This window comes from Oncorhynchus nerka, linkage group LG2 (genome assembly GCF_034236695.1).
Source record: "Oncorhynchus nerka isolate Pitt River linkage group LG2, Oner_Uvic_2.0, whole genome shotgun sequence".
Classification (NCBI taxonomy): Eukaryota; Metazoa; Chordata; class Actinopteri; order Salmoniformes; family Salmonidae; genus Oncorhynchus; species Oncorhynchus nerka.
This window is the reverse complement of record NC_088397.1, coordinates 44876357-44893168: the sequence shown is the minus strand read 5'-3', so window position 1 is coordinate 44893168 and position 16812 is coordinate 44876357. Positions and strand designations below refer to the sequence as shown.

The 16812-nt window shown below is 41.4% G+C and overlaps 1 protein-coding gene across 1 annotated transcript in view; it reads right to left on the bottom strand.

The window, feature by feature from the left end:
- The window catches only part of LOC115135879 (adenosine receptor A1-like), a 67581-nt gene that overhangs the window by 31194 nt on the left and 19575 nt on the right, over nt 1-16812 (bottom strand). The gene's annotated exons all lie outside the window — the stretch shown is intronic.

The window sequence follows — 16812 nt, the reverse complement described above, 5'->3', positions numbered from 1 at the left end:
TAAATACAGTATGTTATGGTCTTGTGAAGGCTGGCTGAATTCTGGCAGAGTATTTCAGCATGTCTACAGATTCTCCCTTCTCCCTGTTTTTATTTGCTTGGAAATGTTGAAACTGGGGACTGTTATCAAATGAAACTGTAACCAAGCATCTAAGAAATGCAATGCCATTAATTGGAAGGTTGGTTATGCTCCCACAATGTCACAACGGATGGCAGAAATGTCAAGTTATGTATCACTAGATTTGATTCATTACAAGATTAAGGGTATACTGTGCAACTTTCATAAGGTACGACTAAAGGAGTCTGTATTGAAAACATGCCCATGTCAGGGGAGCTACCTATTTAGGCAATCCCTAGCTGCTGGGCTGCTCAGTCCTTGCCCTGGGGGTCTGCCCGTACTGTGGGTTGTCACTCTGACCTTGGCAAAGCACACTCAAAACCAATAATGAATGTTTCACTAAGATCCTTCATCTGAGTGGGGTGTGTTGGGTTGGGGTGTTGGAGGGTGGTGGACCCCTAGGGACAAGATGGGGTAAAAAAGAGCTTTACAATACTATTAGGCCTATGAGATTAATTATATGGATATGCTGTTTCTGTGTGTTAATACATATGTGTAGTTGTATGTTGTTGTTTTCAAAAATATATATACATGTTTACCTTTCCCTTGGGAATAAAAAAAAAGTGTGAAAATTGTTTTGTGTTGAGAGTTGTGGTATTGACTAGACTGGTGGGGGTTGGGCATGCAGGTAGGTGGCTTGGGCTGACTGGTCGGGTCTGGCTGAAATTTAAAATAGAGGAAGACAATCAAAAGTCTGTGTACTCTATTTTTATTTTTTTAAGTTTGTCAGGCTATTGGTTAAAGGTGCAACACAATAATAATTATTGAATGACCTTTGACCTCATCTTATCAATCACTTCAACATATTTAACAATGATCTCTTACCTGGCTTGATGACTGGGGGCATTTTTGCTTGCTTTTTGTTGTTCTAAATAGAGACGGCTAGAAGGGCCATGGGTCATATTGGATTTTGTAGAAATGCAGGAAATGAGCTTTAGATTGCCCCACAAATCTGGGGGAGGACCCCAGACCCTCCGCCAGGTTATGTCCCTCCCACTTCTAAAACCAAAGTTGCGCCCCCTTCTTTTGCAGTGTAAGCAGTGTCAAATTTTTGGACAGGAAGAAAGTGTTTGCAGACGGTGAGGAGCCAAGATTGTTCGACGTGTGGAGAAAATCACTTTGATGGAGCCTGTATAGCAGAAGAGAATTGCAAAGGAATAAAGTGTTGTAATCATGGTGGAGAGCATGAGGCGACATCCTTGGAAAACCCAAATAGGGTGAAAGAGATGGAGGTGGCCAGAATCAGGAAACAGACTGAACTGCCCTATGTGGTGGCGGTAAAAAGGGTAGAAAGATTAAAAGGTCCAATGTTGTTGGGAGGCTACAGAGTTGGCCTCCCACCAGCAGGATCCAGATATGCTGCATATAAAGAAGTTGGACTTAGTGTGTTTTATGGCAATGGTGATCAATGGAACGGCTAATGTGGAGGGAAACCCCACTGTATGGAGTTGACTTTTTTACACCCGTACAGCGATAATGCACCATGAATATTAGATGCCAACCGCCATTAAACCCCACAGAAGAAAAAAATATCTAAAACTACATCAACAACGATGGCTGCTCTTGAGAAGCTTAGCGTTGATGTTGCAACCGTGCTATTTTTTTCACATTGTTTGTAACTTATTGTATACATAATGTTGCTGCTACCGTCTCTTATGATCGAAAAGAGCTTCTGGACATCAGAACAGCGATTACTCACCTCGAATTGGACAAATAATTTTTCTTTAATGAGTCAGACAGGAAGAATATACTCCAAACACCCAAACAGGCCCTTATCCCTGTCATTCGCTGGAGAAAGAAACTGAGATTGTGCGGAAATAGATCAGGGTGCCTTGTGAGGATCAGGTGATGAGAGACTAATCTGCCTTTGACAGCCGTACTGTTAGCCAACGTTCAATCACTGGAAAATAAATGGGATGAACTGAAAGCACGTATATCCTACGGGACATTAAAAACTGTAATATCTTATGTTTCACCGAGTTGTGGCTGAACAATGACATTAATAACATACAGCTGGCAGGTTATACACTCTATCGGCAGGATAGAACAGCAGCCTCTGGTAAGACACGGGGTGACGGCCTATGTATATTTGTAAACAACAGCTGGTGCACGATATCTAAGGATGTCTCAAGGATTTGCTCGCCTGAGGTAGAGTATCTCATCATGATAAGCTGTAGACGACACTATCTACCTAGAAAGTTTTCATCTGTATTTTTCGTAGCTGCCTTACATACCACAGACCGATGCTGGCACTAAAACCGCACTCAATGAGATGTAGTTATATAAAGTATGGGCCACAAGAGGTTGTTGAGGCTTTTGTTCAACAGGTTGGCAGGGCTGGTAGAAATGGGTTGAAATCGTACGCAATTCAGTATGCCGTCAAACACAAAAATGTTGGTTGATAAAAAAGCAGACTTAAAGGACTGCTTGACACAGGCACAAAGAGCTGCTTTTGAATAGCCCTATACGGTCACTTTGAAAAAGCACCCCACAAGCTTTAAGCCAGGACATATGTGCTGCACCTATTGCCATACATCATGTTCATGTGCATCTGATGTTTGTGGAGAGCCTAACCCCAAACATGAGTTATTACAAGGAGACGCTTGCAATTCAGTGAAATGTAGAGAGGTAGGACATGTTAGAGGAGTACAGGAGTCATTTGGTTAAGGACACAGCACACCTCTACACTTGCAAGGCAGCCTGTGCTGGATTTAGCACTGAACTAATGGAGGCAGTTGTAAAAGACAGTACGTAGAGCCCACTTCCCATCATGATAGCTTCAGTGAGCTAGATGATGATTACATGGGTTACTTTGATGAGGAATATGAGGACAGCTCTGACATAAATAAAAGGGACACTTACAAATGTAAGGGAATACCCCCCTGTATTGGACAAAAATGAATGGGAAGTCATTGGCATCGGACAAACCATATACACATTGTCCAATACCACCCAATTCGGCGTTGATTCATGCAAAGTGTACTGCAAATGCCATATGGCAATTGCCAGTTGTAACACTTTAAAAATCCAACAGGTGGCGAATCCGCTCCACCTTGGTTTTTCATATTGGAAATGTAACCCAAGTCAACATCCAAAAGCAAAATTTTGAAAAAATGATTTTTTTGTCAAAAACTTATCACCCCTTAATTAAAAGAGTGCTTTCTGGACCGTTTTTCGAAATTCTTTCGATTTTTTTTGTCAATTACACATGTGTAAGAACTGTATGAATATACTTTTGTCCAATTTTATTATCATATTTTTTTATTTTTTTTACATGCGCATAAGTAATATGTTTTGTCCATTTTCAATATGATTTCATAGGAAGTCAAAAGTAAAAAATTTCTAAATTTTGAAAAAACTTCACACACCCTTAAAAAAGTGCTTTCTGGACCGTTTTTCGAAATTCTTTCACATTTTGTGTCAATTACACACGTATAAGAACTGTATCAACATACTTTAGTTGTATTTTATTATCATAATTTTTATTTATTTTTTACTTGTGCATAAGGAATATGATTTGTCCATTTACAATATGATTTCATAGGAAGTCAAAGTCAAAGTCAAAAGTCACTTTTTTGGGGGCCAAATGCCATAAGAAATTTGACATGCTCAAAAATCCTGCAGAAATGCAAAATTGACTGGCCTGATGAACTCGGGATAGCCGGGCAGTGATAGTTGCTCCTTTCCATCACTCGTTGTGTTGACTTCATCATGTCCAATTGGTGATGTTTTTTCACTATAGAATCATATTGCAAGTGCACGTGCATTTGCAATATGTTTCAATGGGCATTTACCATAAGAAATTTGACATGCTCAAAAATGCTAAATTGACTGGCCTGATGAACACAGGATGGCCGAGCAGTGATAGTTGTACCTTTCCATCACTCGTTGTGTTGATTTCATCATGTCCATTTGTTTATGTTTTCTCACTTTTGCAAAGTCACTGTGCATTTGCAATATGGTTAAATGGGCATGTACCATCACGATTTTGTCATGCTATAAAAATCCTGCAGAAATGCCAAATTGACAGGCCTGATGAACACAGGATGGCCTGGCAGTGATAGTTGTTCCTTTCCATCACTCGTTGTGTTGATTTCATCATGTCCATTTGGTGATGTTTTTTCACTATAGAATCATATTGCAAATGCACGTGCATTGTTGTGCAACTGGTAACCCAAAAATAAAAATATGGTTGTAAATGCATTTACCGGGACTCCTATTGTCCATGCCCGCTATGGGAGTACCCTACTACGGCCCTCTATCTATGGGGGCCGTCCTTAGTGCTTTATGGACTGTTTAAAATATTCTGATGGATACGCATTGTTGTGCAACTGGTGATTGAAAATAGGCACCTGGTAACCCAAAAATAAAAATATGGTTGTAAATGCATTTACCGGTCATTCTGATATTAATGCTCGCTATGGGAACACAGGATGGCCGGGCAGTAATAGTTGTTCCATTCCATCACTCGTTGTGTTGATTTCATCATGTCCATTTGGTGATGTTTTTTCACTGTTGAATCATATTGCAAGTGCACGTGCATTTGCAATATGGTTCAATGGGCATTTACCATAAGAAATTTGACATGCTCAAAAATGCAAAATTGACTGGCCTGATGAACACAGGATGGCCGAGCAGTGATAGTTGTACATTTCCATCACTCGTTGTGTTGATTTCATCATGTCCATTTGGTGATGTTGTTTCACTATAGAATCATATTACAAGTGCACGTGCATTTGCAATATGGTTCAATGGGCATTTACCATATGAAATGTGACATGCTCAAAAATCCTGCAGAAATGCAAAATTGACTGGCCAGATGAACTCGGGATGGCCTGGCAGTGATAGTTGTTCCTTTCCATCGCTCGTTGTGTTGATTTCATCATGTCCATTTGGTGATGTTTTTTCACTATAGAATCATATTGCAAATGCACGTGCATTGTTGTGCAACTGGTAACCCAAAAATAAAAATATGGTTGTAAATGCATTTACCGGGACTCCTATTGTCCATGCCCGCTATGGGAGTACCCTACTACGGCCCTCTATCTATGGGGGCCGTCCTTAGTGCTTTATGGACTGTTTAACATATTCTGATGGATACGCATTGTTGTGCAACTGGTGATTGAAAATAGGCACCTGGTAACCCAAAAATAAAAATATGGTTGTAAATGCATTTACCGGTCATTCTGATATTAACCTCTTAGTCCGCCCCATCCCGCATGCGGTATCGTTACTACAGCCTCAAGCTCATTAGCATAACGCAACGTTAGCGATTTTTAAAAATCGCAAATGAAACGAAATAAATATGCCTGTTCTCAAGCTTATCCTTTTCTTAACAATCCTGTCGTCTCAGATTTTCAAAATATGCTTTAGAACCAGAGAAAATCACTAATTTGTGTAAGAGTGGTGATAGCTAGCTTAGCGTTAGCATTAGCATTTAGCACGCAACATATTCACAAAAACCAGCCAAGGAATCAAATAAAATAATTTACCTTTGAAGAACTTCAGATGTTTCAATGAGGAGACTCTCAGTTACATAGCAGATGTCCAGTTTTTCCTGAAAGATTCTTGTGTAGGACACATCGTTCCCTTTTGTTACTATGCATATGGCTACCGAAACTAACCGAAAATTCAGTCACCTACATGTCGAACTTTTTCCCGAATTAACTCCATAATATCGACTGAAACATGGAAAACGTTGTTTGAATCAATCCTGAAGGTGGTTTGTCATATTTCTCTCCATTGAAAGCACCGTCCTTGTAGCCTGGTTTGTTCTGAGATTTGAATGGAAAAATGCCGGGACCTGACTTTTGCGCACCAATTGCCACGCAGACACCTAGCGGGACACCTGGTAAATGTAGTCTCTTATGGTCAATCTTCCAATGATATGCCTACAAATACGTCACAATGCTGCAGAGACCTTGGGGAAACAAGAGAAAGAGTCCGTTCATTCCTGTCGCATTCACAGCCATATAAAGGCGATCATGGAAAACGTAGCCTCAGAAATCCTGTGCATTTCCTGGTCGGTCATACATCTTGGTTTTGCCCTAAACATTTGTTCTAAGGGACTCACAGTGAAAATCTTTGCATTTCTGGAAACGTAAGACTGTCTTCTTTCCAAAGCTATCAATTCCAAGCATATTCGAGCATCTTTTCGTGACAAAATATTGCGCTTAAAACGGGCACGTCTTTTTATCCAAAAATGAAATACTGCCCCTATAGGACTAACAGGTTAATGCTCGCTATGGGAACACAGGATGGCCGGGCAGTGATAGTTGTTCCATTCCATCACTCGTTGTGTTGATTTCATCATGTCCATTTGGTGATGTTTTTTCACTGTTGAATCATATTGCAAGTGCACGTGCATTTGCAATATGGTTCAATGGGCATTTACCATAAGAAATTTGACATGCTCATAAATCCTGCAGAAATGAAAAATTGACTGGCCAGATGAACTCGGGATGGCCTGGCAGTGATAGTTTCTCCTTTCCACATTTGGTGATGTTTTCACTGTGAATCATTGATAGTTTCTCCTTTCCATCGCTCGTTGTGTTGACTTCATCATGTCCATTTGGTGATGTTTTTCACTGTTGAATCAACAAATGGCATTGTTGTGCAACTGGTAACCCAAAAATTTAAATATGGTTGTAAATGCATTTACCGGGACTCCTATTGTCCATGCCCGCTATGGGAGTACCCTACTACGGCCCTCTATCTATGGGGGCCGTACTGAGTGCTTTATGGACCGTTTAAAATATTCTGATGGATATGCATTGTTGTGCAACTGGTGATTGAAAATAGGCACCTGGTAACCCAAAAATAAAAATATGGTTGTAAATGCATTTACCGGTCATTCTGATATTAATGCTCGCTATGGGAACACAGGATGGCCGGGCAGTGATAGTTGTTCCTTTCCATCACTCGTTGTGTTGATTTCATCATGTCCATTTGGTGATGTTTTTTCACTGTTGAATCATATTGCAAGTGCACGTGCATTTGCAATATGGTTCAATGGGCATTTACCATATGAAGTTTGACATGCTCAAAAATGCAAAATTGACTGGCCTGATGAACACAGGATGGCCGAGCAGTGATAGTTGTACCTTTCCATCACTCGTTGTGTTGATTTCATCATGTCCATTTTGTGATGTTGTTTCACTATAGAATCATATTACAAGTGCACGTGCATTTGCAATATGGTTCAATGGGCATTTACCATAAGAAATTTGACATGCTCATAAATCCTGCAGAAATGAAAAATTGACTGGCCAGATGAACTCGGGATGGCCTGGCAGTGATAGTTGCTCCTTTCCATCGCTCGTTGTGTTGACTTCATCATGTCCATTTGGTGATGTTTTTTCACTGTTGAATCATATTGCAAGTGCACGTGCATTTGCAATATGGTTCAATGGGCATTTACCATAAGAAATTTGACATGCTCAAAAATGCAAAATTGACTGGCCTGATGAACACAGGATGGCCGAGCAGTGATAGTTGTACATTTCCATCACTCGTTGTGTTGATTTCATCATGTCCATTTGGTGATGTTGTTTCACTATAGAATCATATTACAAGTGCACGTGCATTTGCAATATGGTTCAATGGGCATTTACCATATGAAATGTGACATGCTCAAAAATCCTGCAGAAATGCAAAATTGACTGGCCAGATGAACTCGGGATGGCCTGGCAGTGATAGTTGTTCCTTTCCATCGCTCGTTGTGTTGATTTCATCATGTCCATTTGGTGATGTTTTTTCACTATAGAATCATATTGCAAATGCACGTGCATTGTTGTGCAACTGGTAACCCAAAAATAAAAATATGGTTGTAAATGCATTTACCGGGACTCCTATTGTCCATGCCCGCTATGGGAGTACCCTACTACGGCCCTCTATCTATGGGGGCCGTCCTTAGTGCTTTATGGACTGTTTAAAATATTCTGATGGATACGCATTGTTGTGCAACTGGTGATTGAAAATAGGCACCTGGTAACCCAAAAATAAAAATATGGTTGTAAATGCATTTACCGGTCATTCTGATATTAATGCTCGCTATGGGAACACAGGATGTCCGGGCAGTGATAGTTGTTCCATTCCATCACTCGTTGTGTTGATTTCATCATGTCCATTTGGTGATGTTTTTTCACTGTTGAATCATATTGCAAGTGCACGTGCATTTGCAATATGGTTCAATGGGCATTTACCATAAGAAATTTGACATGCTCAAAAATCCTGCAGAAATGAAAAATTGACTGGCCAGATGAACTCGGGATGGCCTGGCAGTGATAGTTGCTCCTTTCCATCGCTCGTTGTGTTGACTTCATCATGTCCATTTGGTGATGTTTCTTCACTGTTGAATCATATTGCAAGTGCACGTGCATTTGCAATATGGTTCAATGGGCATTTACCATATGAAATTTGACATGCTCAAAAATGCAAAATTGACTGGCATGATGAACACAGGATGGCCGAGCAGTGATAGTTGTACCTTTCCATCACTCGTTGTGTTGATTTCATCATGTCCATTTGTTTATGTTTTCTCACTTTTGCAAAGTCACTGTGCATTTGCAATATGGTTCAATGGGCATGTACCATCTCGATTTTGTCATGCTATAAAAATCCTGCAGGAATGCAAAATTGACTGGCCTGATGAACACAGGATGGCCTGGCAGTGATAGTTGTTCCTTTTCATCACTCGTTGTGTTGATTTCATCATGTCCATTTTGTGATGTTTTTTCACTGTTGAATCATATTGCAAGTGCACGTGCATTTGCAATATGGTTCAATGGGCATTTACCATATGAAATTTGACATGCTCAAAATGCTAAATTGACTGGCCTGATGGATGGCCTCAGTGAAGTTGTTCCTTTTCATCACTCGTTGTGTTGATTTCATCATGTCCATTTGGTGATGTTGTTTCACTATAGAATCATAAGTGCACGTGCATTTGCAATATGGTTCAATGCATTACCATATGAAATGTGACATGCTCAAAACAGAAATGCAAAATTGATGAACTCGGGATGGCCTGGCAGTGATAGTGGCTCCTTTCCATCGCTCGTTGTGTTGACTTCATCTCCATTTTGTGATGTTTTTCACTGTTGAATCAAATTTGCAATATGGTTCAAATGGCATTTACCATAAGAAATTTGACATGCTCAAAAATCCTGCAGAAATGCAAATTGACTGGCCAGATGAACTCGGGATGGCCTGGCAGTGATAGTTGTTCCTTTCCATCACTCGTTGTGTTGATTTCATCATGTCTATTTGGTGATGTTTTTTTCACTATAGAATCATATTGCAAATGCACGTGCATTTTCAATATGTTTCAATGGGCATTTACCATATGAAATTTGACAATGCTCAAATATGCAAAATTGACTGGCCTGATGAACACAGGATGGCCTGGCAGTGATAGTTGTTCCTTTCCATCACTCGTTGTGTTGATTTCATCATGTCCATTTGGTGATGTTTTTCACTATAGAATCATATTGCAAATGCACGTGCATTGTTGTGCAACTGGTAACCGAAAAATAAAAATATGGTTGTAAATGCATTTACCGGGACTCCTATTGTCCATGCCCGCTATGGGAGTACCCTACTACGGCCCTCTATCTATGGGGGCCGTACTGAGTGCTTTATGGACCGTTTAAAATATTCTGATGGATACGCATTGTTGTGCAACTGGTGATTGAAAATAGGCACCTGGTAACCCAAAAATAAAAATATGGTTGTAAATGCATTTACCGGTCATTCTTATATTAATGCCTGCTATGGGAACACAGGATGGCCGGGCAGTGATAGTTGTTCCTTTCCATCACTAGTTGTTTTGATTTCATCATGTCCATTTGGTGATGTTTTTTCACTATAGAATCATATTACAAGTGCACGTGCATTTGCAATATGGTTCAATGGGCATTTACCATATGAAATGTGACATGCTCAAAAATCCTGCAGAAATGCAAAATTGACTGGCCAGATGAACTCGGGATGGCCTGGCAGTGATAGTTGTTCCTTTCCATCACTCGTTGTGTTGATTTCATCATGTCCATTTGGTGATGTTTTTTTCACTATAGAATCATATTGCAAATGCACGTGCATTGTTGTGCAACTGGTAACCTAAAAATAAAAATATGGTTGTAAATGCATTTACCAGACTCCTATTGTCCAAATTTGACCCTACTACGGCCCTCTATCTATGGAGGCCGTCCTGGTGCTTTATGGACTGTTTAAAATATTCTGATGGATATGCATTGTTGTGCAACTGGTGATTGAAAATAGGCACCTGTAACCCAAAAATAAAAATATGGTTGTAAATGCAGGACCGGTCATTCTGATATTAATGGATATGGGAACACAGGATGGCCGGGCAGTGATAGTTGTTCCTTTCCACCACTCGTTGTGTTGATTTCATCATGTCCATTTGGTGATGTTTTCTCACTTTTGCAAAGTCACTGTGCATTTGTAATATGGTTTGGGCATTTACCATAAGAAATTTGACATGCTCAAAAATGCAAAATTGACTTTGAACACAGCAAGTATGGTACCTTTCCAACTTGTTGTGTTGATTTCATCATGTCCATTTGCTTATGTTTTCTCACTTTTGCAAAGTCACTGTGCATTTTAATATGGTTCAATGGGCTATGTACCATCTCGATTTTGTCATGCTATAAAAATCCTGCAGGAATGCAAAATTGACTGGCCTGATGAACACAGGGTGGCCTGGCAGTGATAGTTGTTCTTTTCCATCACTCGTTGTGTTGATTTCATCATGTCTATTTGGTGATGTTTTTTTCACTATAGAATCATATTGCAAATGCACGTGCATTTGCAATATGTTTCAATGGGCATTTACCATATGAAATGTGACATGTGACTGGGGACTGGCCTGACACAGGATGGCCGAGCAGTGATATACCTTTCCATCACTCGTTGTGTTGATTTCATCATGTCCATTTGTTTATGTTTTCTCACTTTTGCAAAGTCACTGTGCATTTGCAATATGGTTCAATGGGCAGGTACCATCACGAATTTGTCATGCCATAAAAATCCTGCAGGAATGTGAAATTGACTGGCCCGATGAACTCGGGATGGCTGGGCAGTGATTCTGGTTCATCTCAATGGCTTGTTAGGGTTGATTTCAGAATGTCACTTTGGTGATGGTACCTCACTGTTTAAACATATTGCAAATGGACAAGAGTCACCAGCAAGTCACCGTCCATCAGTCAATTAGATATCATTCTGACACCAAACTGATACAAACTGACACCAAACCCACTTTTTCCAACTCGTTTAGTATCCAACTATCACATACTTCAGAGCTGGCCCATAATTCACAACGCCTTCGGTTCAAACCATAAAAAAAACATAAAACACGTAGTTACGTTCTAGCTGCGGGTCCATTTCTTATGTTACGTGTAGGCCTAGCTGAGGCAACCCCGAATCCCAAGTTTTGGCTCGATCGGTCATTTGGTGTCCGAGTAAAACCCTAATTGGTGGGGTCCTTGAATGAGCTATTGGACAGAAACGTTGGGGTCTGTCTATATGGGCCGAGACGGTCGCAATGCACCTAGTCTTGCGACTCTGTGACATTTCTAAATGTCGCCATTTTCGTGATGCAAAAATGAATAGAAGTCATTGCAAATGTACGAAGCTGTTTCTCGGTCTGAGAACCGTCTAGAGCCACGTAACTCACCACGCACTATCGACCTGAGGTCTAGAACATGATTCTAAAGTTTCGGAACTCTAGGTCTGACGGTTCTTTAAAAGTTCCAACAAGGTTAACTAATGCAGGCAGTGTATGTCTCTTCGCACCCCAATGGGTCCCTACTTCCAAGCTGTGTGTGTGTGATTTAGTTTCCCTTTGAAATTTTATGGGAAAAATGACTGATTTACAGTTCATGGGGGTTGCCTAATCACACATATGAAGTTTTGGAAAGATCTGACTTTTTTAAACCCTCGAAACAGCACAAGAGACACCAATTATGGCACTTCCGGTTGGCACAGGAAGCTATAAGTCAAAACATATCCTCACTGGGGTATGCTTTTACAGAATCCTGAGTTTTAAGTCCTTACGTTAAGAATTGACTGATTTACACAGGGTTGAATGCACTATGTCTATCAAACTGCAGGCAGGGTATGGATAAACACTTTTAGGGTGATTTTAACCACTTCCGGTTGGTCCAGGAAGCTTAGAATCAACACAGGTAGACCTCGTAGTGGCCTGATGGACTGTCATCGAAGACAGGTTCATACGATATTCATAACCCACATAGGCTTCAGGTTGAATTTAGGGGTGCAGGCAATGTATTCCTATGGGGAGAGAAGTCAATGCAGACTGTTTGAAGTAAACACCTTCTTTGAACTGTTAAGGGTTAATGCCACACGGTCAAGGTTAGGCTTGCACGGATCGGGAGGACCTTAGGAACGTACAAGAGGTCGAATTGTGCTTCTCACCATAACGGTTCTCTCTCTGTCACCCAAAAGCAAATGACGTTGTGGGGCAGGCTTCATTTTGGGCCTACTTTTCTCATGGTCGCTGCGCTCAGACCGAGCGAGCTACGGTCAAGCGGGATATCTCGTTGAACTCGGCACGGCCTAGAGATTATGTTTATGCCATTGCCTGCTCTCTGTGTCTTTGAGCACCGCACTTTTTCACTCCATCCTTGCTGTGTGTGTGTGTGAGAGCTTTTCTTTGACATCTGTTGGGAGAAATGACTGATTTACAGTTCATGAGGTTTACCTAGTCACACATATGAAGTTTAGGAAAGATGTGACTTTTTTAACCCTTCAAAACAGACAGTGTGACCCAATTAAAGGCACTTCCGGTTGGCACAGGAAGCTATAGGTAAACACATGTCTTGACTGAGGTAGCCTCTTACAGAATCCTGAGTTTTAAGTCTTTAAGTTAAGAATTGACTGATCTACACAGGGTTGAATGTAGTAATTTTCACCTTTGAAGGTTATGTACATCAAAACACCTTTTGGGTCAATTTAACCACTTCCGGTTGCTCCAGGAAGCTTAGAATCGACACAGGTAGACCTCATAGTGGTCTGATGGACTGTCATAGAATACAGGTTCATAAGGCATTCATAACCTACATAGGCTTCAGGTTGAATTTAGAGGTGCAGGCAATGTATTCCTATGGGGAGAGAAGTCAATGCAGACTGTTTGAAGTAAACACCTTCTTTTAACTGTTAAGGGTTAATGCCACATGGTCAAGGTTAGGCTTGCACGGATCGGGAGGACCTTAGGAACGTACCTGAGGTCGAATTGTGCTTCTCACCCTAACAGTTCTCTCACTGTCACCCAAAAGCAAATGACATTGAGGGCCAGGCTTCATTGTGGTTCTTCTTTTTCAAGGTCACTGCACTCAGAGCGAGCTACGGTCAAGCGGGGCGTCTCGTTGAACTCGGCACAATCTGGAGACTATGGTGATGCCATTTTTTGTGTTGATTTCAGAATGCCATTTTGGTGATGGTCCCTCTCCGTTTAAACATATTGCAAATGTACAAAAGTCAACTAGCAAGTCAGTGTCCATCAGTCAATTAGATGTCATTTTGACACCAAACTGATACCAATTGACACCAAACCCACTTTTTCCAACTCATTTAGAAGCCAACTATCACATATGTCAGAGCAGGCCCATAATTCACAGCGCCTTTAGTTTAAAACATAATAAAAATGTAAAACACATAGTTACGTTCTAGCTGCGGGTCCAGGTATATGTGAAGGCCTATGTGAGGCGACCCCGAATCCCGAGTTTCGGCTCGATAGGTCCTTCGGTGCCCGAGCAAAACCCTAATTAGTGCTGAAAATCCACTTTTTTTCATGCCTTGCTATGGGGTCCTTGAATGAGCTATCGTACAGAAACGTTGGGGTCCGTCTCTATGGGCCGAGCCGGTTTCAATGCACCTAGTCTTGTGTCTCTGAGACTTTTCTAAATGTCGTCATTTTCGTAATGGTCCAAATGAATTGAAGTCATTGCAAATGTACGAGGCTGTTTCTCGGTCCGAGAACGTTCTAGAGCCACCTAACTCACCACGCACTATCGACATGAGGTCTAGAACAGGTTTCTAAAGTTTCAGAACTCTAGGTCTGACGGTTCTTTTTTAGCTCGAACAAAGCTAACTATTGCAGGCACTGTCAGTCTCTACGCACCCCAATACGTCCCTCCTTACAAGTTGTGTGTCTGTGTGATTTAGTTTTCCTTTGAAATTTTATGGGAAAAATGACTGATTTACAGTTCATGGGGCTTGCCTAATCACACATATGAAGTTTTGGACAGATCTGACTTTTTTAACCCTTCGAAACAGCCCCTGAGACACCAATTATGGCACTTCCGGTTGGCACAGGAAGCTATAAGTCAACACATATCCTCATTGGGGTATGCTTTTACAGAATCTTGAGTTTTAAGTCTTTACGTTAAGAACTGACCGATTTACACAGGGTTGAATGCACTATGTCTATCAAACTGCAGGCAGGGTATGGATAAACACTTTTAGGGTGATTTGAACCACTTCCGGTTGGTCCAGGAAGCTTAGAATCAACACAGGTAGACCTCCTACTGGCCTGATGGACTGGACTGTTACCCTGGGGCGGCAGGGTAGCCTAGTGGTTAGAGCGTTGGTCTAGGAACCGCAAGGTTGCAAGTTCAAACCCCCGAGCTGACAAGGTACAAATCTGTCGTTCAGCCCCTGAACAGGCAGTTAACCCACTGTTCCTAGGCCGTCATTGAAAATAAGAATTTGTTCTTAACTGACTTGCCTAGTTAAATAAAGGTCAATTTTTAAATTTTTATTTTTTAAACAGGTTCATACGGCATTCATAACCCATATAGGCTTCAGGTTGAATTTAGGGGTGCAGTCAATGTATTCCTATGGGGAGAGAAGTCAATGCAAACTGTTTGATGTAAACACCTTCTTTTAACTGGTAAGGGTTAATGCCACACGGTCAAGGTTAGGCTTGCACGGATCGGGAGGACCTCAGGTACGTTCCTGAGGTCGAATTGTGCTTTTCACCTTAACGGTTCTCTCACTGTCACCCAAAAGCAAATGACATTGAGGGCCACCCTTCATTTTGGGCCTACTTTTCTAATGGTCGCTGTGCTTAGACCGAGCGAGCTACGGTCAAGCGGGGCATCTTGTTGAACTCGGCACGGCCTAGAGAATATGGACATGCCATTGTAGGCTTTGTGTGTCTTTAAGCACCGCACTTTGTCACTCCATCCTTGCTGTGTGTGTGTTTCTGTGTGTGTGTGTGTGAGAGAGAGCTTTTCTTTGACATCTGTTGGGAGAAATGACTGACTTACAGTTTATGGGGGTTGCCTAATCACACATATGAAGTTTTGAAAAGATCTGACCTTTTTAACCCTTGGAAACTGCCACTGTGACACCATTTAAGGCACTTCCGGTTGGCACAGGAAGCTATAAATAAACTCATATCATGATTGGGGTATGCCTTTACAGAATCCTGAGTTTTAAGTCTTTACGTTAAGAACTGAGTTATTTACAGAGGGTTTAGTGAGTGTGTGTTATTTCAGAAAATCATAGAAAATGACAGAAATCTCGCAGAGCTCCGCAGCACACTTTAAAAAGATTCATAAGAACACCCTGCAACTGGATCTGTAACCGTTGAAAAAAAAAACACCTGTCCGTGAACATCACCAATCTGTCGTTGTACGATTTCTCTTAAATGACGATAGATAAATGGCTGGTTCTTTTTTTATTGACACCGGAGGCTCCTTGACTTTGACGTGAAGTGGAAAAATAATTTCTCTATTTTCATTTTGGACCTTTAATCCCAGATAAATGGCCATAACTCAAAAACCATTGAGGCCTAGACGCCATCTTGTTCGGGGCCAACTGCCCATTATGCCAAACCTACGCTCACCGAGTTTCGGCTTTGAAATATTTTCAGTTTTCGAGATAAGGCCCCGTCGTGAATCGTGATGTTTTGTCCAATAGCAATATGATTGCTTATGCCCTCTTGTGGGAATTTCCGGGACAGCGGAAAAATTACCAAAATCTTATTATTTTTGTAAAACGGAAACCGAATGTCTGACAAAGTTCATTTGATGACTTCCCGGTAGGTCCGGCCCTGCCGCTCGGCCCGACGCCGTCCGCGAATTTTACAAACGATTTCGGACGTCTAGTAAGGGACCGTACATTTGCAATATGGACTTTCTCACTAACCATACAACAACTGCCGAAATCTTCCCTTAAGGTATGTGGCACCACAAATGTGGCAGTAAGCCACTAGAAGCTGCTGTAGAACAACTGTCCCTTTATGGGGTCCGTGACTAGTTAGTTAGTTGGATGACTGCTCAGCAATGATACTGTGTTACTATCCATGTGTTGTCACTTGTCCAAATGCAACTGTCACGTGTGCTCCCTCTCCGGCCTCTAGGTCACCAGGCTGCTCATTAGGGCGCACACCTGTCACCAGCGGTACGCGCATAATGACACACACCTGGACTCCATCACCTCCTTGATTACCTGCCCTTTATATGTCACTCCCTTTGGTTTCTTCCCCAGCTGTCATTGTTTCTGTTCCTGTTAGTGCGCTGTTTGTTTCTTTTTTTGTTCCTTGTTTTGTCTTGTCCATGTATTTATTAAATGTATTCAGTCCCTGAACTCGACTCTCAGCGTACATAGTTACAGAATGACGACTCAACAAAGGGAAGCTTCAAGGAG